At 39.9% G+C, this 22731-nt stretch overlaps 1 non-coding gene across 1 annotated transcript; it reads left to right on the forward strand.

Moving 5' to 3' along the window:
* Window positions 1–619: 619 nt before the first annotated feature.
* Trnat-agu (transfer RNA threonine (anticodon AGU)) lies at window positions 620–694 on the forward strand. Its single transcript has one exon. It is a non-coding gene; the product is annotated as a tRNA-Thr (tRNA).
* Window positions 695–22731: the final 22037 nt, after the last annotated feature.

The raw sequence follows: 22731 nt of genomic DNA on the forward strand, positions 1-22731 counted from the left end.
ACCATTTCAGTTTCTTGGATTGCATGTCCTTGGGCTTTCTGTGAAAACACTAACAGGAAACCAGTAGTTTTTATGATAACTGATCATTTTTCATGTTTTGTTTGTATGATAGAATACCAAAGGATCAGCCTGAAATAGTAGCAGAGGTAATGCTAAACCAATGGATACTCAAATTCAGAATGCCTGAAATAGTAATAACCAAAGAAGGGACAAACTTTATTTGCAATTTAATGAAGCAGTTCTGCTGGTTATGCGACATTAAGAAACTCTGGGTTAGGGCATTACATTGACAGGTAAATAATCAAACACAAACGATTCATTGGGTGCATGCAAAGATGTTAAGCTACTATATTAAATTATATGAATGTGTGGTGTCTTGTTATTTCAGACATGTGCAAAAGAACAGACACAACACATTCATACAATTTTATAGGCCTAGCTGCACAATTAATCCACTTTCTTCACCGAGGATGCACAAATACACCCAACCACCTGTGGAGATCTTGGAAGAGCGACTATGGAGGAATTGGACAGGGGCTGCATATAGGTGGCGCTTGATGGGAGTGTGGATTGGCCATGAGGCAGGCCGAGATAGTCGATGCATTTGCATAAACAATGTGTCCTGGATGGCGCAGTGGTTACCGCACCTGCCTAGTAAGCAGGAGATCCTGGGTTCAAATCCCAGTCTGGTACACATTTTCACTCATCGCTGCCAATTCTGCGTAATCTCCCAATGCAGCTGACAGCAGTGATCCCTCCCTTTTCCTTTCCTTTCCTTTCCTTTCCTTTCCTTTCCTTTCTTCCCCTCCCCACTTCCAATTTATATACTACTATATTAATTCACAGTATGACACCTGGGATGTTTCACTCTCATACATCACATAAGTATACTGTTCAAAAATCCACAAGAGCACAGGGATGTCACTCTGTAAGGTTGTTTCTAGTTAGAAGATGCCATCTCAATTTAAGTTTTGTAAGCTTTCCCCAGAAAGTGATATTTCACAGGTAAAAATTTCACCAATTGGTGAAAAACAACAGCAGAGCACCAGTAATTCAAGCTAATTGGGGCCGAGGCTACCTCGAATTACAAAATAAACTTGAATACTATGGAACTATCTATAAGTTAATAGGTAAATCATGAATAAATGTCTGTTATCATAGTTTTTTAGAAATTCTTTGATTGTTCCTTCACCTTCTGTTATCTGTGAAACATCTGAAGCAAACAATGATTCATTTCTTTCCCTCAAGCATTGTAAAATGCCTTGGCTCATAGGCTGTATTAAATTCGTCACGTTAGGGGATAAAAACAATGTGCAAATTCCTCACAGTTTAATTCTTCCTCATCAGGGTGTGAATTAGCATTATCAAAGTTTAAGATTGCTTTGTAACCGAAGCACTTTTTCTATAGGTTTCGTTTGGTATCAAGAACGAAATCTTCAGAAAACCACTTCTTAAAATAATTTTTGGCCATCCAAGCAGATTTTTGGTGGACATAGATAACAGGCAGTGCAGAAGCAGTGATATTTTTTAAAGCTCTGGCCTTAACAGACTTCCCTATTACCAGAAGTTTCAGTTTATAGTCATCTCTTGCATTCAGTGCAGTAAGAACTGTTAACCTCTCTTTATATTTTTTGTTGTCCAGGGCAGCCATTTCGTCTTAGATGGGAGCATTTTATAATTTAGTATTGTTTCACCACAGTTATACAGTTGCGCAGGAGTATGAATTTCTTCTGGTATAATTTTTCTTAATTTCTCACAAAATTGTGTAACAGTTTGAGAATTGGCAGAAAGTTTTTCACCACAAATTTCAAGCGTCATGCTGTATCGCTTCTTCCATTTATCCAAACATTCCTACCTTACAGTAAAATTGTCCTCACCTACCTTTAACTCATTATAAAAAAAATAGATTTTTCTTGCAGAATTGGCCCTGAAATTGGGTTTCCTTTGTGTCTGTGTTGAGTAAAGCAAATGAACAGAGCTTCACTTATTTTTTCGTACTCATATTTCTTCATTAACTTCTGTTCTAATGACAAAATGGAACACTTGTTAGATGAAAGCTTCTCAATTTTGTCTCTGTTTCTATGCCAATCTCCAGCTGTCACTTCACTGCCTCCACACTCAACAGCAAGTTTTTTTAATGTTTTTCCTTTGTCGAGTCTTTTCAAAGCCTCCAGTTTCACATTCAAGGGCACAAATTGTGAATTAAAACATTAAGAAACACACAGTTACACATGTACAGTACTATGTACACACATACAATACTTTAAAATTAACATGAACAGGTGGGCTCACTGCAGTAAAGATGTTACTACACAACAATAGCCCACATCATTCCAATTCATCCAATTAAGAGATGCACAGAAATGCTGCCCCCATTGTTAGCACCGAGCGAGGTGGCGCAGTGGTTAGCACACTGGACTCGCATTCGGGAGGACGACGGTTCAATCCCGTCTCCGGCCATCCTGATTTAGGTTTTCTGTGATTTCCCTAAAATCATTTCAGGCAAATGCCGGGATGGGTCCTTTGAAAGGGCACGGCCGATTTCCTTCCCAATCCTTCCCTACTCCGAGCTTGCGCTCCGTCTCTAATGACCTCGTTGTCGATGGGACGTTAAACACTAACCACCACCACCACCCATTGTTAGCAGTATCTTCAAAAGAATCAAGGGAAGCATCTGGAGAAAAGGGAAAGATTAGGCAAGAAAAGTGAGAGAGTTCTGTAATCATCCCAATACATCACTACGCACTTAGGCCATGAGCAGGAGTAATAGGGCAAATAGAAAATTGCTTGATAACTGTGGATGCCATAAATTGTATGTGTTTTTGCAGAACCCCCCCCCCCCCCCCCCCCCAGAGGTTTGAGTCCTCCTTCAAGCATGGGTGTGTGCGTGTGTGTTGTTGTTAGTGAAAGTTAGTTTAAGTTAGATTAAAGTTAGATTAAGCAGTGTGTAAGCCTGAGCAGTTTGGTCCCATAGGAGCTTACCACATCTTTCCATATATTTCCAGGTGAATATATGGCAAACATTTTCTGTAAGTTCCATGCTGAAGTAATTTTGGGTGAATCTATACCTTCAATATTACTAATGGCAGTTGAACTTTATCACTTGGGTTGACAGAAAAAAGTTAATGTACGTAGTGGAAAAAGTTAATTATTTTGTGAAGAGTGCATGTTGCACATTAAGTTGATGATGAAGTAGCTGTTTATTCTAAGCAGGTTTGAAAAGTATGTAGATTGTCACTGGAGCCAAGTGTGTATTGGTATACATGTTGCTCATAGACTTTTAGAATTATGGGAACAGATTTTTTTTTCTTATTCAGTTTATATATGTAAGACGAAGGGTAACATCAGACAGTTCCATCTGAATGTAATTCACATTTTGTTTTATGTACCTGATCTACTCCTTGAGGTTTGACCCACAGGAAGTGTAGCCTTCCTAAATAATACATTAGACCCAACACTGCTCAGCTCCACAGATCAAATGTTAGCCACACAGCATGACCACAAGTCAATGGAAAACCTGTTAGAGTACATAAAAAATTACTGCAGTGAACATCAGCAGTGACTAGTAGGTATTGGACCTTCAGCCTCATCTACCTGTACAGTTTTCATAGTATCTGATGTCATATAGTACCAACACAAATGGAAAGTAGACCAAATACATCCCTGCCAGCCATGTGTTCAAACTAGTTGCAACAGCACCATCCACAAGCAGTGTGACGAAGGACAATGTGCACTATGTACAAAGATCTCTGTGTAGAGATAAGTTCTAGTGAGGTCAGGCAACTACTGTACAATATGACACCATAAGTGGAGGAAATAATCCAAACTGTACATAGGTGTAAATGATTAGTGTTTCAATTTCAGTAAAATCTGAGGGTGAATTTTCTTCATGGCAGGGAGGAGTGTAAAGAGATAATGGTATAAATGATTCTTGGTATTGGAAGGAGAGTGTCATGACAAAATCATGGCACCACCAAGTCAATCACAGCTGCATGGTCAGTGATTTCACAACAACATGGTGATGACAGATGATACTTGCTGCCAACTTGCGATGCAGCCTACAGGAGTATTGACACCCAGTTATGACAGCCCGGAGGTGACCAAGAGCTTACAAATCGTTTGTTATGACACACTAACTATGGTAAAAAGCAGAAATTAGCATGGAGAAGTAGTATTTAAAGACACTCAAACCATCTTGTCATCATCAAACAGCTGGGCTATGACACGACATTGAACCTGTATTACTTTATGCCATGCCAATGACACAGATCAGACACAAACCGCAGCCTGTTGTCTAAGCCTCTGGGCACCAGGGGCAGCTCCACACTCTGCTACCATCCTGAGAGAGCTACAACAGGGTCCAGTCATCTCTGCCCCTGCTGGGACATCAACATATGACTGCTACCCTCAGAGCCAGGAAACGTAATGCAATCTAACGCCTCTACAGCTGTCACCGCTGGCCTCACTCAGTACAACCAGGAAACTCAGGAACCTGATGACATAGCGCCAGCTGCCCAGCAGCAGAACATTCAGTCAGCAGCCAGAGGCTGTCACCTCTTGGGAGATGCTGTCATATTCTCTGCTCCTCCAACTAATGATTGTAGTGAAACCTGAATAAAGACCTCATTGCAACTGTCATTGAACCTTGTTCAGCTGCTCATCATCCTCCCTCAACAGAGAATCCTAACCCACACTAAGCTATCAGGGACATCCTGTTATAGTAGCGCTCTAATTAATCTAATGATGTGCACTTGATTCTGGTTTTGTCTTCATTGTATTGACAAAAGTCATTAAGTAGATCAGTCTTGACAGATATATTTCAGGGTAGAATGGACTGAAGGCCCAACAAAAACTAACCACCTTTCAGCATAGACTATACTGGGCTAAATTAAGCTGCGTGGCATGCTCTGCCACTCTATTATAAACAAGGGTTAGCAATCGCAGTGTCACACACCATAATTACTACATATGACTAACTAAACTTTTGAATAAAAATGACGATTTTGCATGACTCCAGGTGCACAAATATGTTCTACAGAAAATGAAAATAATCTTTAAATCAATTTAATCATTGTTAAATTTATTTTCCCCATAGAACTTTAGCAGATGTGTTACCTCAACAATTAATTTCAGAAAACTCTAATTTACTTTTAAATTGTGAAATAATTTTATTTTTAACAATTACTCTAAATATTGATTTAGTTATGAACATTACTCATCTGACATTTCCAAAATAAACAATTTTGGAATGTGCTTTCAGGAATTGACATCAATCCAATTTTCTGGAATTTTCTGTGAAAGTAGATTTATATAAAATTGTAAAAATTGGAACCATTGCCTCTACAGTCAAATGGTTAGCACTGCTACTTTCAGTCCACATAGATCCAGGTTGCATTCTGACTACCAGTTCAGATTTTTACTGAGATAATGGAACCAAGAAAGCCCATATTAACAGAAATTTCCAAAACATTTATTTATGTATTTATTCATCGAGTGATAATTTAGAATGATATTGGACTTGCCATTATGATACAATGACATTCATCAAGAAACCATCCCACAATTTGCCAAAAACTGTTTAGGAAAACCACATGAAACCTAAACCAGAGTGATCAGAGAGAACAAACATCATCCTTTAGAATATGTTGATACTGCCTTAATCTCTGCTCTGTCTCATACAGTAGCTCCCTAATATACAGTCAACATAACTAAACTGTTTGCATGGAAAATGCCTAAGTCCCACATCAGGCATTCTTAGCATGTATAGCCATGTCACAAACTCTGGCAACACTTTTGTACCATTTGTGTTCATGTTGGGAGATAGTGACAACATATTATCATAAGTAATAATTTCACTAACCTAAAAAGAACAGAACTTAATGTTTTACAGTAACTGAATGTTTTCACAATGAACCTTAAAATAAACAGTTTTTCAGTGCTTCATATGATATCAACAAATGGTATCTTACTTCATGTGATATCAACAAATGGCATTACACTGTAGCCATCATCCCTGAAAGTTGTATATCTGTGTGTATCTCATTTCATGATATATTAAGTTTTATATGTTTTTCTTTTGTACCTGTTTGTTGGAATATCATATCTTCCACAATAACATAGAAACTAAATGCAGCAAAAATTTCTCATACCTTGGCACACTTGTGTAGTTATTTAACAAATATTTTACTAGTTTTGCCAGTACATTTATTTAAATATTGATTGCATTTGATACATCATCCGGGAAGGTTTGTATCTGTGTCTATTTTATTTATTCATTTATTATGTTTTCTATCTTTTTCTTTAGGCAAAATATTTGTCAGAAGATCATATCATCCACAATAACACAGCAAACTGAATACAGCATGAATACCTCATATCTTGTCACACATGTCAAACCTGTGTAGTTATTTAATGAAAATTTTTCTAATTTTGCCAGTACCTTGATTTAAACATTGATTACAATTTATAATAGAAAACCATAGTAATTTAAGAAGTGGTCAGACACATATGTTAGCTGACACCACTACTAAAAAGATTGCCAAAAGGCACTTGTATCAAGTAGACTGGACATACACTGATCAGCCAGAACATTATGACCATCTACCTAATAGCCAGTATGCCGAAATTTGGCACAGATAACAGCTGCAACACATTATGACAAGGAAACAGTGAGGCTTTGGTAGGTCACTAGAGGGAGTTGGTACCACATCTGCACCCACAAGTCACCTAATTCCTGTAGATTCTGGGGAGAGGGAGGGGGCAATGAGCTCTGATGCCATGTTCAGTAACATCCAGATGTGTTTGATCAGGTTCAGATCTGGAGCAGCACATTAACTAGAACTCACCACTGTGTTCCTCAAACCACTCCATCACATTCCTGGCCTTGTGACATTGTGCATTATCTTGTTGAAAACTGCCACTGCTGCCCAGAAACAAGATTGTCATGAAGAGATGTACATGGTCTGCAACCAGTGTTTGATACTCCTTGGCCATCATCGCGCCTTGCACGAGCTCCACTGGACCCATGGGTGTCCAGGTGAATGTTCCACATACCATAATGGAGCCACTGCTAGCTTGTCTTCGGCCCACAGTTCAGATGTCAAGGAGCTGCTCCCCTGGATGACGATGGATTTGTGCTCTCCCATCGACATGATGATGAAGGTATCGAGATTTATCAGACCATGTAATGTTCTGTCACTGCACCAATGTGTTAACTTTAACACAACTGTGGATCATCATCTGCAGAGGCCCATTATTAGGAATGTTCAGTGCACTCTGTGTTCAGACACACTTGTCTCTGCCCAGCATTGAAGGCTAACGTTAGTTCCACCACAGTTCTATTTTACCATTCTGCCCAGCATACAACATCTCCCATCTGTAATGAAGTGTGGCCACCCAACCCCATGATGTCTGGATATGGTTTCACCCTGGTTTTGTCACATGTTGAAGACACCCACCACAGAACTCGTCAAACAGCTGACAAGTCATACAGTTTCTGAAATTCTCATGCCAGTCCTCCAGGCCATCACACTCTGCCTTTGGTCAAACACAGACAGATCATGTGCCTTCCTCATTCTACACACAGACAGCAGGCTCACTGATATAACATGCACCATGCATGTATCTGACTTCCAGTCATTCCTCACCATGTGATGCTGCTATTGGCTGGGGTGGTTTATATTGACAGCAGGTCAGTGCTCATAGTGTTGTGGCTGATCAGTGTAAATAATTGTTGAAACAATATTTAATTATGTTTTGTTCTTGTTTAACATGAGTGCACTTGAATCAGAATGGTAGCTTATTTATTTATGAATAAACCTTTATTTATATTGGCTGTAAATAGTCTGCGTATGATCTTATGTTTCTAACATTTATTTTATTTGAATATTGTTACAATATATTAGTTTAGTACAGAAAGTAGTCAAGATGAGTCATAACCATGTCTGTAGAACATAAGAATAACATATTTTTGTTGGTGATGGCCTTCAGTCAGTGGAGAAGTAGGAAGTGGTAGAACACTACTGGAGTCAAGTAGAGACAGATACTTTTTGAGTGACACACTCAAGGGAATGACTCTGCACACTTTCATGTGAGTCCTTGAAGAAAACAGAAGTGCCTGTGGTTTAGCAAGATATTCTGTCATGTGGATGATTGATTCCTGGGCAGCAAAGGGCCACTACAATGCTTTTGCACAGTCTGAAAAAGCCCCACTGCCTAACTTTAACTGATCCATTTACTTTTTGCTACTTAGAATAGACAGAGTATGAGTTCAAACTCATTAACTCTCATGGGTTATTGTGTAAATCATCATGCTGAACTCTGAAATATTTTGAGCTGGTGAATAATTCTTGCATTGCGATCAGAAAATGCACATAGTTCTTCATCCATCACAGATGACTGTTTAGCCTGTCGGACTCAGATACCATTTCCATAATGCTCTCAACATGACTTTTCTTAATTTAATACTGTTATATTCAATCTATGCTATAACTGGTCACCTTAGGACCAGTTTCCATTTATGTGAGGCTTTATTTATTTTTATTTTTTAATTTATGGCCTTCATTGGACCATACTTAACAGTAATACATAGGTTTATACATGTTGTTGCTAATCAGTAATGCAGTTCAGTTCAGTAACAATTAACTAAGACAATTCAGTAGTACAATTGTTATACAAGGATTATTTCAGTTTATTATTACATGAAGGGTGTTTTGCTCCTCTTTCAGCCTAATATTCCCTCATTCTCTCAGATTTTTTTTTTTCTTTCTTTATCAGAGATCAATCTTCCTGTAGTCCTTTTATTGATTTTTGTTTGTAGTCTGGTTTGTGCATCTTGCATTACACGTATTTTCTCTGTTACATTTTGTAGGTCATCTACTGTAATTTAGAGTTCTCTTATAACTTCTTTAATTTATGTGAGCCATATGATGTAGCTCTTACTATTAGACAATTTTTTATTATGCCCTTACTAATTCTGTCTGATGTTCTCATCAGATGTCCAGAGAATGTGATATGTTTCTTCCTGATTGTTCTCATTACTGCTTCTATTTTCTTGTATAATGTCTAATTTTAAACTGTTCTCCAATACCAATGTACCCGATATTGTTTATTTATTCATGTTCTAATTTTCTCCTTTCTGTCTTTAGTATTTTGTCAATTTCTGCTGTATTAGTTGTTTTGAATATAGTTTCAGCTGTATATGTTATTTGTGATTGTGCGGCAGTTTTGCAGCGTTTCAATTTTGCATCAGTGGATAGGTTTTTTTTGTTGTATTTTTTGTAATAATTTGCTTTGTGCAGTTTTTATCCTGTTTTGCCATTTTGGTTTCTCATTTCATCTGTATGTTACAATTTCACCTAATTATTTCAATTTATCAATAGTCTTCATCTCCTGTTCTTCTGTTGTAATTTTGTTTGCAAGTGGTGGGTCACCTAGCATTATCTCTGTTTTTTCAAATAATATTCTAAGGCCAATTTTCTGTGCTATTTCTTGTAGTGATTGAACTTGTTACCTGGTTTCTTCAACACTGTGGGCTAAGAGAGCAAGATCATCAACAAATCCCAAGCAGTTTAAACTTACATCATTTTTTACATTTCCAATTCTTATGTTCTTTGAGTTATCATCGTACCATTTTCCCAGTATGTATTCCGATGCACAGTTGCAGAACAGTGGTGACAGACAGTCAGCTTGTCTTAAGTCTGTTTGTATGAGGAATAGTTCATAAATTTGTTCTAAACTTCACTTTATATTTAGTATTGGTTAGAGTAAGTACTAGTAGTTGAATTAATTTTGGTGGAGTCCAAGATAATTTAAAATTTTAGCACTGAATGTCTATACAGACAGTCTAGACCTTCTTAACATGTACATCTGTTATTGCCAGACGTTTGTTGTTTCTTGAAGTAAGCTATAATCAATTTTAAAGTAATGATCTGCTCTGCACAGCTTTTCCATGGTCTGAAACCTCCCTGGTTTTTCCCTAACTCGTGTTCTAAATGTTCCTTGACTCTTCCATATAGGATTTTGGATAAAATTTTGTATGTGCAGTCTAGGACAGAGTCCTATGTAGTTGTCCGGATTGCTCTTATCCCCCTTCTCGTGTAGTGGGTGGATAATGACCATGGTCCAACTGCAACAACATGCCTGAGTTCACCTCAAAAAGCTATCGTACCTACTCCTATGCTACCTGAACAGTGGTATTTCCATTCCTGTCCCTCTGCAGCTCCCAAAACAACCACACCGTCAACCTCTACTCCTCTTCTAAAAACTAAGCTTGGCCAAACTCCTTAACATCCCTCATCCTTCAGTACTGCCTCCCAGACCAAGAATAACCCATATTCTCAAGTCTAAGGTCCTCACTTTAAGCCCTAAACCAGTATTTTATCATGCTGCATTGGTGAACAACCTACTTTCCCTCACACGTAATATTCATTGGAAATATCACTTTGCAACCCAATCCCAAAATCTTTCCAACAGCAAACCTGACATTGATCCCTATCTTGAACAGTTCAGTCCATGATCCCAACTTGATCCACTGCCACTACCTCAAAATCATCCCTTACAAGCCTTCCAAGAATTCCTCACATCCAATATGGCTTTACAACCCTTCCTCAGGTCCCTACAACATGACCCTGTCCTATGAAGAAATCTAGGCTCTACATTCCCTAAAAGCTGATGACTCCATCATTATCCTCCCAGCAGACAAAGGATCTACCACTGTAGTACTTGACCAAAAGGAGTATGTTAGTGAAGGTTACGCCAGCTGTCTGACACTTCTACATATAGTGTCTGGCATCAAGATCCTATCCTTGTGATTTTAACTGACCTGAAATCCATCCTTAAAACCTCAGGCTCCTCACAAGGACTGACACCTCAATCCATGGAACTTCACTCCCCACCCAAACCATGCACCCCCTACTTTTACCTTATTCCTAATATCCACAAATCCAATCATCCTGGCTGTCCTATAGTTGCTGGCTTCAAAGCACCTACCGAACATATATCTGCTTTAGTTGATCAACACCTGCAACCCACATAGTACAAAGACTCCCCTTCTACATCAAAGATACCAACCATTTCCTAGATCATCTAAAATCCATTCCTGTCCCACTACCACCACACACCTTGCTTGTCACCACTGATGCAACACCTCCCTCTATACCAACATCCCCCATATACATGGTCTGCCTCCTGCTGAACATTTGCTCATTAAGAGCCCACCTGATTCCAGACATATGATATCCTTCCTACTAACCTTAATCAACTTTATACTTACCAACAACTACTTCACCTTTGAGGGGGAAGACATACAAACAGATCAGAGGTATGGCCATGAGAACCAAGATGGCTCCATCCTATGCCAACCTTTTCATGAGTCGCTCGGAGGGGCTTTCCTGGGATCCATAAGTCTTCAGCCCCTGGTTTGGTTTAGATACATTGATGACATCCTTACCGTATGAACTCATGATGAGGCTGGTACTAAAATTCATGGAATCTCTGAATACCTTCTCCCAGTTAAATTTCACAAGGCCCTGTTTTGAATCCTATGCCACTTTCCCTGATGTTGATATCGTCCTCACTAAAGGCTAGCACCACACTTCCACCCACATTAACCATACCAACAAACAGCAGTACTTACAGTTTGACAGTTGCCACCCTTTCAGTGTAAAACTTTCCCTCCCTTACAGCCTTGGCATTCAAGGCAAACTTATTTGTTCAGATGCAGACTCTTTACAGCAATACACCACCATTCTCACCTCAGCCTTCACTGCATGTAATTACCCCACCAGCCTAGTTAAAAAGCAGATTTCCCAGGCCATCACGTCCAATCCTCGTACTGCGATCCCTCCACTAAATAGCTTCGGCACACACCAATGGTTACTCAGTATTAGCCTGGTCTGGAAAGTGTTAATCAGCTAATTTGACAGGGCCATGACATCTAAAGTCATGCCCTGAAATGAGATCCATTCTGTTTGAAATTTTGCCTACCACACCTACAATAGCTTTCCGTTGCCCTCCCAATCTTCGCAATATTGTTGTTAGACATCATGCTCCTTCTGCACCCATCTCCCTACTATATGACTCCTACCCCCACTGCAAGACTTGCCCTATGCACTCACCTATCAAAACCTATAATAGCCTTGGAATGGGCAAAACATACACCATCAAAGGGAGAGCCACCTGCAAAATGACACATGTCATATACCAGCTATTATGTAAACAATGTTTGGCCTTCTACATTGCCATGACTACCACCAACTTATCAATTAGGATGAATTGGCATAGACAGAGAGTGTGTAGTAGCAACTCACAATATCCTGTTCCAGAGCGTGCTCTACAGCATGACAGCCATGTCTTCGGTGTCTGTTTCACCACACATGTCATCTGGATTCTTCCCCCAGAGATCAGTTTCTCAGAACTCTGCAGGTGGGAACTAGCACTATAACATGTACTTTGTTCTTGCCACCCATCTGGCCATAGTCTACATTAATTTCTTGTGTCTCAGCATTTTGTCATTGTAACTACTCTTTGCTTCACTACAGTTTAGTTTTCTACATCTTTCATTGTCTTTCCTGTCTAGTTTTCACAGCCCATCTCCAACCACTGTTACATACAATGCACTTAGCTTTTCACTCTTATTAACTCATGAATGATGTTTAAGCAGTAATTTCTGTCTGTATATTACCCTGTCTTCCTCCTTTAAGCTCTCAGGTTTTCAAATCTTGTCCCATGCAATCCCCAACAATCAGTGTTTCCTTCTCATCCCTTACCGTAATTTTACACTGACCTGAGGTTCTGGGGGACTTCCCAGAAATCTATCCCTTTTCTTAAACCTCTCCACTCCTTTTCCTTCACCCTTCTTCCTTTCCCTCCAACACTTCTGCCTGAAGAATGAGCCACTGGCTCCGAAATATTGCCAATTGCAACAGTCATTTATGTGCATGTTCTGCTGCCACTTGGTGAGTAGATTTTTATCAGTCCAACTAAATAATTTTCTCAATAACTGGTTGCTTTCATTGTTATAAATATATTTGCTCTTATTTGGTTAATTGAGTCAGAAGCATCCCATTATTTCAAACACATAAAAGTAAATGTTATACTTACAGATAAAACAATGTGCATTAACCATACAAGATCAGAGAAAATCAGAAAAGCCTATCCTATAAGTAAAGTTAGTATAATAAGAAGGGAACAACTATACTTTTAAATATATGCTACATGTGATACCAGACACCATTGACAGTGTGTGCCGCTTTACCACCAGTGTGAGCTGTATGTAACCAAAGATTCCTAAAAGCATCAAGACATTTGAACAGTTTTGTTTTGATGACTGTACAATGTTCTTTGACAAAACACTGTTTTGCTCTTCATTAATGCACACATTAAAGACATCCAATGGTGACTCAGGAACCAAGAAATTATTGCTGTGCTCCTTGCCCTAATTCAAGTCAATTAGGAAAATGGACACCAGGCCCACAAACATGCCAGTATTCCACATACACTTCTTCATGTCTTTCCTTCAGACTAACGGAAAAAATGAATCAGCAACCCCCCCATGAAGAATGCGATGACGAACTCAGAAGAGTGAGAAGGCGTTATTATAGTGCACTATAGATTTTGAACTATGATTTCCTTACAGAAGCATGGCAGTACTCTTACTGTAAAGGGAAAAGGTGTTGTAATTATTCCCTTCTGTTAATAGCCACTCCTCTGAGTCTTCTAAGTAATTCTTGATTGTGTAATACACATTAGTTATGAAACACATTTTAGCTGTGTTTTTAATCAGATTTATTTCAGGAAACTTTTTAATCACCTTGGACAATCTACCACACAATTTAATTCCATGAAATAAAATGCTGTTTTGAGTTTTTTTGTTTTTTTCCTTGGTAAGTGTAAGCCAAAACAGGCCTTGTTTCATGCTCATGTATGTAACTATTTGTGAAACACTTAGTAATACTCTGGGCAGCAAACATGGGGTAGTGCATCTGGGTGATGCAGCAACAGGTAGGCTATGCCAGAGGTCAGCAACAATCCAATATCTTTCAGTTACATACTCTTCATACATACACTCAATTCTCAGCATTGAAATTCTTTTCTGGGTAACAAATGCTAAAAAATCTAACATACGTAGTTTTCAAACTATAAAAAAGGGCCAAATGAAATGTAACAAAAAATAGTAGTCATTGTACTGATCTGTTCAAAATACTATGGATTTTGACTACACCATGTGAATACACTTACCAACGCAATAAGAGCTAAATTGAACTTCCATTTACCAAGAAAGAATAAACATAAAACTCAAAACAGCATTTTCTGGCAAGGAACAAAACTGTACAATAAATTATTCTGATTCAGATTTTCTGTGGATCCCCTAAATTACTTCAGGCAAAATCTGGGATGATTCCTACTATAATGCCATCACTGACTGCCTGTCCCATTCTTCTCAAGCTAGACCTGTAACTATGTGAACAACTGTATGTATGAATTACATTGTCTTTGTGATTTCCTATATTTTAATTCTAGGACATCTGCAATATCCTTGCAGAAGTGATCTACAGATGAATGAAGCTCCTACAACTACTACTAGTACTACAACAATGGCCTTTCATTTAATTTTTTTACTATTGAGAAGATTATCATAATTAATATTGGTAGTTGTACATTAAGAAAATAATTTGGAAACGAAGATAGGTGACTGGTGTTTGACATATAGTCTTTCTTACAATAAGAAAAAAATAAGAAAATAAGAATGACAACAAACTCATTTCTTTGCAATAAAGTCTACATATAAATGATAATTGCATTACTTTGGAAGGGTTAATTACCAAGGCAGGGTCTTCATATGATTAGGGTGTCCACACATTCTGATATTATTCATGCATAACAATTCATCCATACATAACAATTCATTCATACATAACAATTTAATGGCAAGGTACCATAATTTAACTAAAACAAAGATTCCCTCAAAGCATAACATGGATAATTGCCGTCTCAGTGGGGGGACAACATAACACTACAACTTTGTATAGTGAAAACTGTACAGGGTGACCAACCTGTCAAGGATTATTTTGGGAACTCGTTCAAAAATTTTTATTGCAAAGACCCCAGTCAAAGCTGTGAAAGTATTATTATAGTGTAACTTTAGCCATACATTCATGACCCAAGCAGCCCGCATGTCACAACTGAGGTAGTTCTGCACAGTTAGAGCTGCTGATGAGAGACTCCTTCAGGCCTATGCTGAATTTGCTGGCAAATCCACTTCATCAGTTCAGCCAATAGGGAACACAAAAACAGGATACCATATACATGCTCACTGGTAGGTTCTGAGAAATTGAACACAGTCACTTAACTTTCTTCATATGCAGACTTAAGACAGAGCAAACCCTCTTGGCAACCAGTTGTCATGCAAAGCGGACAACCTAGTGAGATCCATGTCTTTCTCTTCTCCTTGGGATTTGTCATTCTAATAAAATGCTGAGCTGCATTTCATTTATATTAGTAGAGTGCACATTTTAACAGTTTTCCCCACTAATTTATTGAACAGAAATGTAAACATTAATCAATTGTTGACAATAATTCCCTCAAATTTTCTAAAACAGTGTGACAGTGCTCAGGCAGTTCAGCTTTGCCACACATGTAGAAACCTGCTCTTTCTGAGTTAAAGATGTCGTCAGACCAAGCTTGAAGTGCATTATCATCCTGTTATGAATCTTCTTGAAGGTTTTTCGATAACGAGAGGGAGAGGTAAACATCTGACAGTATAAGGTCAAAATAATAAGGGTATGAGGGATGACTTACTGAACAACCTACTGGATAGATTTGAATTTGAAATCATCAGAGTTTCCTATTATATACACTCCTGGAAATGGAAAAAAGAACACATTGACACCGGTGTGACAGACCCACCATACTTGCTCCGGACACTGCGAGAGGGCTGTACAAGCAATGATCACACACACGGCACAGCGGACACACCAGGAACCGCGGTGTTGGCCGTCGAATGGCGCTAGCTGCGCAGCATTTGTGCACTGCCGCCGTCAGTGTCAGCCAGTTTGCCGTGGCATACAGAGCTCCATCGCAGTCTTTAACACTGGTAGCATGCCGTGACAGCGTGGACGTGAACCGTATGTGCAGTTGACGGACTTTGAGCGAGGGCGTATAGTGGGCATGCGGGAGGCCGGGTGGACGTACCGCCGAATTGCTCAACACGTGGGGCGTGAGGTCTCCACAGTACATCGATGTTGTCACTAGTGGTCGGCGGAAGGTGCACGTGCCCATCGACCTGGGACCGGACCGCAGCGATGCACGGATGCACGCCAAGACCGTAGGATCCTACGCAGTGCCGTAGGGGACCGCACCGCCACTTCCCAGCAAATTAGGGACACTGTTGCTCCAGGGGTATCGGCGAGGACCATTCGCAACAGTCTCCATGAAGCTGGGCTACGGTCCCGCACACCGTTAGGCTGTCTTCCACTCACGCCCCAACATCGTGCAGCCCGCCTCCAGTGGTGTCGCGACAGGCGTGAATGGAGGGACGAATGGAGACGTGTCGTCTTCAGCAATGAGAGTCGCTTCTGCCTTGGTGCCAATGATGGTCGTATGCGTGTTTGGCGCCGTGCAGGTGAGCGCCACAATCAGGACTGCATACGACCGAGGCACATAGGGCCAACACCCGGCATCATGGTGTGGGGAGCGATCTCCTACACTGGCCGTACACCACTGGTGATCGTCGAGGGGACACTGAATAGTGCACGGTACATCCAAACCGTCATCGAACCCATTGTTCTACCATTCCTAGACTGGCAAGGGAACTTGCTGTTCCAACAGGACAATGCACGTCCGCATGTATCCCGTGCCACCCAACGTGCTCTAGAAGGTGTAAGTCAACTACCCTGGCCAGCAAGATCTCCGGATCTGTCCCCCATTGAGCATGTTTGGGACTGGATGAAGCGTCGTCTCACGCGGTCTGCACGTCCAGCACGAACGCTGGTCCAACCGAGGCGCCAGGTGGAAATGGCATGGCAAGCCGTTCCGCAGGACTACATCCAGCATCTCTACGATCGTCTCCATGGGAGAATAGCAGCCTGCATTGCTGCGAAAGGTGGATATACACTGTACTAGTGCCGACATTGTGCATGCTCTGTTGCCTGTGTCTATGTGCCTGTGGTTCTGTCAGTGTGATCATGTGATGTATCTGACCCCAGGGATGTGTCAATAAAGTTTCACCTTCCTGGGACAATGAATTCACGGTGTTCTTATTTCAATTTCCAGGAGTGTAGTAGCAACAAACAATGCAGTTTTGTCTGTCGTTTTTCTTACACTGCGACCAGAATGCATCTCAGTTGTTTCCAACAAATACCAGCTGTAATACACGTCCTTGGGGTAGACTTCCATTTTCAGCTAACACATGCAAAAAACGTTCATAAAGACCTTTGCTCCCATACATGCATATTCCTATTGCTCAGCCATTCATTTCCACTCAAGAAACTTCCATTGTTGCCAGATTTATCGAAGATGATAGATCCAAGATGGTGCCCACAGATGTGGCATAATTTGCACTGACGTCATGGCAGTAAAATCAAATTTTGGTGGGAAATAGAGCAACTGGGGTACCTTCATTAACCTAACTCCACCCACCTTTCCACCGACTCCTATGATGTCACCCCCCACCACCACCACCACCACAACCACCACACCTCATTTTCAAATGACTGGAAATGGTCGGTCTATGCTGAGCTAAAGGAGAAGAAGGTTATGTTAGTGAACTTCATTTTCTTTTAGGTCAGAAACTGAAGTAAATATCGCTCCTAATTACACAACTATGTACATAATGCTACACAGCAAGAGCCTAAAATCATAATACAGCTCAAAATTGACGATGTCACACAACTAGTGTTATCCTGCTGGAAAAAATTCACTATACCACTACAAAATAGTATGAGGTGGATTCAAAATAAGTAATAACTTCACATAGGACGCTCCCTTCACCAGTAAGTGGAAATAATTTCTCTGCTGCATTTGTGAATTAGGGGAAAACACTCAGTCTATTTTTGGTTGGAAACTGAAGTAAAGATCGTTTGTAATTACACATCTGTATGCCTGGTGCTACACATTGAGTGCCTAAAATTGGAATACATCTCGAAATTGTTGCTGTCAGACAACTAATGTTATCCTACTGAAAAAAACTCACAATACCACTCGAAAATAGTAGCATCAGACTAAAAAAAAGTAACTTGACATAGGACACTCTCTTCACCCAGAAGTCGAAATAAAGCTCTCTGCTCCACATGTGAAATGGGCAGGAAAAAGACTCAGCCTGAAAAGATAACTGAAACAACCACCTAAACTGGAATATGCCTAGACATTGCTGGCTGTTGAAAAGAAAAACGAGAACTTCAGTAATGTTAAAAAATTGGACTACACGTACCTACTACTGATAATAACATCATGCTAAAAACGATTTTGAAAAGCGTGACACATCTTCATCTGTAAATTACAGCAGTATGCTATGGGATATAAAACAACATGAAAAAGCTTTGTAAATTACCAGATGCTAGCGCAGCACGTGTTAAAAGCTACTACACACGATGTTTGTAATCACATTTTTAATGCATAGCATGGCGTACCAACAGGTCCCACACTACCAGAGGAATTATAGCTGTGTCTCACTCGGTGCTCTGCCAGTGCTGTGGATTGTAGTGGCACCAATGCATCCACTGCTGACCGTCATGATGCCTGACGGCCGCCAGCTGAACTACAGAAAGGCACGCAGCACTGCAGTCCAAGCAGCAGCCGCGTGAGACAGTATGCAGAGTCTTGTTATGATTTCACAAGGGTGACATGGTCTGTTCTGCAGGATCCAAACAAATATGCACTCGGTCCGCAGGTCTAGAACAGTACCAATCTGTGTGTGTGTGTGTGTATGGTCAACAGCCAGCAGTCCTCCACAGTCATAAATAACAGACTCTACTGATCACTGTCACAGACAAAGTACATCTTGGGATACAGCTTTCTAATCTAAACTTTCAACAGCCGCCTCCAATAAACTGCTATTTCCAGAGCAGTCTGCCATTAATACTCAAATCTTTCTCAGTAGAGAGAGAGAGAGAGAGAGGGTGAGGTAATGATTGTCGAAAGCAAACAGTTTTTTTATAAATAAAATTTCTATCTTCAATATCTCATGAACTGTTAAGCTTTCTGGCTCCAAATATATACCCGAACACTGAGGCAAATGCATTCTGCAATGCAATACATACCAGCCTTTGTATTGATAGTGAATAAGCAAAGACTCTGTACTCTCAAACACTAACAGGGTAAGAATCCTCGGGGCACACCTGATTTACTCCCCTGCCAATGATAATTGGCTGGCTCCACCCGTAGTGTGAGCCATCAGTCCCAGTTACGGGTTTGTATAATGCACCAGCCAGGTGTCATGAGTCTCAGCACCAGTGCGCATTGCACTATAAGCCCATGTCTTTCAAATGACAATGGAACTCGTGGCACAGAGCTACAGTCGAGAAAACTGCCTTGTAATTGACCAAGAGTCGAGTACAAAGACCTGCTGGATGGTGTGAGAGAGAGAGACTTGCTTCAGTTTGACAAAAAAGTGTGATCTCATCAATCACACCACCTTACCTTCGAACAAGGGATTTTACACACCAAAAACGACGATATTTGTTTCGTCAATCGCGAATGAATTTACTGTGACACTTGTATTCTGAAATCATCGAGTAGCGTATGAAAATTCTGAAAATTTTGTGTATTTTCACATGGTTTGTGGGAATATCATACCATTTACCCAACTGTTCTCGATACAACCACAAAGCATTATGCCACTAATCGCCTGCACAGTGTAGCTCAGATAATAATGAGTAGAAAATATACCTCTAGAGAGCAAAAACTTCAGTGTGGGATGTGCTGCAAACTATTGCATAATTAGAAACTTATCTCATCTGCAAAGATTTGTACTTGAAAACACGAAAACAAAGGAAACTAACGGTTACACTCGTATTTTTTAATGAGTGCCGTTGTCAATGTTATAACAGGTTCCATATCATCCTTTTGCTTCACAAAGTTACCTAATGTAATACTCATAATCGCATGTGCCTCATATCTAGAGAACCAAAAAATGTCTTTTCAACCGGTGTTTCACCTATCTTGATGTAAACGTCGCATCACAACAACCAAATAAAGACGGGAAATGTGTTGAACACCAGTATACCTCACGGTCGAAAAAGAGGCTTCTGGAACTCTCAGACCTGCCGGACCAACGACACAAAGAGAGAGGGAGAGACTTGTAATGGCTTTCTCAAATAAGTACACAACTATGAAGTCAAAAACAAGACAATCCCATTTCCATACATGTTTGAACAAGCTGTAACAATTCTCTCTCTCTCATTGTGTAGTCCGTCAGGCTGGTCAGAGAGTTCCACAAGCCTCTTGTTCGACTGCAGCGTATACTGGCGTCCTATACATTTACCTCCTTTATTTGGTTGAGAGAACATCGACTGTCACGTGTTGTTTGCATCAAAATGGTGAAACACGGAGGAAAAGACATTTTCTGGTTCTCCATATATGAGAAACACACATGATTATGAGTATTAAAACCTTACATGACTTTGTAGGGTATAAGGATAATCTGGAAGCTGTTATATAATTTACATCGGTATTTGTTTAAAAATACGGGTGGAACTTGCAGATGTGCTGGACCGACGAAACAGAGAGAGAGAGACTTGTAACTGTATGTCTCAAACGTGTATGAAACTAGGTAGATGAAAGCAAGGCAAGCCTCGTTCCATACCTAGAAGACATTCAACAGTGAGCAGGGTCTCGGAAATACCTCTTCGTGACGACTGTACCTCTGGAAATATCAAATATCAATATCTGGCTACCAGGTTTGGTGATTTACTACGCCATCCTCAGGCACCCTGAGTGACGTGTAGGAAGTCGGAAGATGATGGATGAAGTGATTGTTGTATCAGCTAGAAATCTACGGGTGCCAGTATTTGAATTCTGGCACCTATTTTGACAAGAACCAAGGTTAGAATCTTCTTAAACGTCAGTCAGGGGGTCTCAAAATGGCGTAGGAAATGGTCAAACCTGGTAGCCAAATAAGAGAGAGGGTGTGTGTGTGTGTGTGTGTGTGTGTGTGTGTGTACACGCATCTGCATATGAGAGTGCACACATGTATGTGCGCATGTGCATCCAGGTAACGCAAAAACCTGTTTTCTTGTTTGTGTTACACTATAAGCTTCAACACAGCAGTTGAGTTATTTTTCGTGATTAACCTTTGTATGACACTGGGGCATCACCTAACTGTGGCCTGCCCCCTTCTCTGTATTAGAGTAGCTACACTAATACTAATGCAATTTAGTGAAAAGCTAATAGTGATTTGCCTTTGAGTGACTTCTTTCCAGCATAAGTACTCTAATCAGAAGGAGTAATTCCTGACACAAAGACAATGAGATAATTGTTGAGCAGAGCAATCTGTATGTCATTCACCAAGCTTGCAGCTTTTGAACACCAAAGAAATGTCCAAAAATTTGTCAACAGCATTACATGTATAATTAAATAAGCTGCTGATTGACCTACACCAAAATCCTCTGTTCTGCTTGAGGGACAGCCAGAGACATGGTGGGCATCAGTTGCTATCTTATGAATGATTCTTTCCATGATTTTTACATTTGGGAGCAGTAAATTGTAATTCATGTACTATATAAGTTATTTCTTCCAGCACCAATAAGAAACAACTTTTACCAAATCAGAATATCCACAAAAGTAATTTAATTAGTGTCACAGTTCATTCCACAGGCCATGGGTATGGAAATGTTACAAAACAATACATATCTGAAAAAGAAGCGCTATTCTAATGATCCTAAGGGGATACTTTCTCAAGAACATGGAAAAAGTTAACATTTGGTAATTTTTTCATTGACCAATTAGTCAAACAACTAGCCAAAAAAAGTTATATGTGTATGTACTACTGTGTATGATACTTCATATGCTATTGCTGCTAACAACTGTCACAATAAATGCAGTTTACAAAATTTACTTGCATGGGTCGTAATGCTGTACTGAGGCTGTGCAGAGGTCAAATACTACATGGCATTTATTTTGTATGATGTAGTTAATTATAAATATGTCAAACTGGCTGTATACTTACATACACCAATGGTATAAAAAAACTTAGTCAGAAATAAACATTTAAGGCTCTTCTTAATCCATACTTTATTAGAAGCTTAACTGTTTTTGGTTACTAGTACAGTATTCAAACAGTAAGTGACATACTTTTGGACCACAGTAAGTGACTTACAACTTGATGAAGGTTGATCTTGTTTCTAGTGTTCATTCCATTCATTAAGCTGTTGCTTTGAAAGAGCGGTATATTCCTATTGACAAATTTCACTAAGAGATAAATATATTGTGAATATGTAGACTTTTACAGGTATTAATTGATGATATTCATCTCAGGTCTCCATCAGTATCAAGCAATTTTCTGAACACAATATTTCTGCGGTACACCAGGCTACTATCTTCAGGTGAGAATGCTGTAGGCTAATCTCACCAGAACTGATTGATACCATGAACTACACCACTTTTATACACTGTGAAAGACCAACAGTGCGTGCTCCACAAATCATTGCTGCTGCCCTCTAGCGCAAATGAATGTACAGCACTCTAGGGATGAAGACTGGTAGAAATAGTAAATTGCTATGGTGTACCACTATCAAT

Source organism: Schistocerca nitens, chromosome 3 (genome assembly GCF_023898315.1).
Source record: "Schistocerca nitens isolate TAMUIC-IGC-003100 chromosome 3, iqSchNite1.1, whole genome shotgun sequence".
NCBI classification, from domain to species: Eukaryota; Metazoa; Arthropoda; class Insecta; order Orthoptera; family Acrididae; genus Schistocerca; species Schistocerca nitens.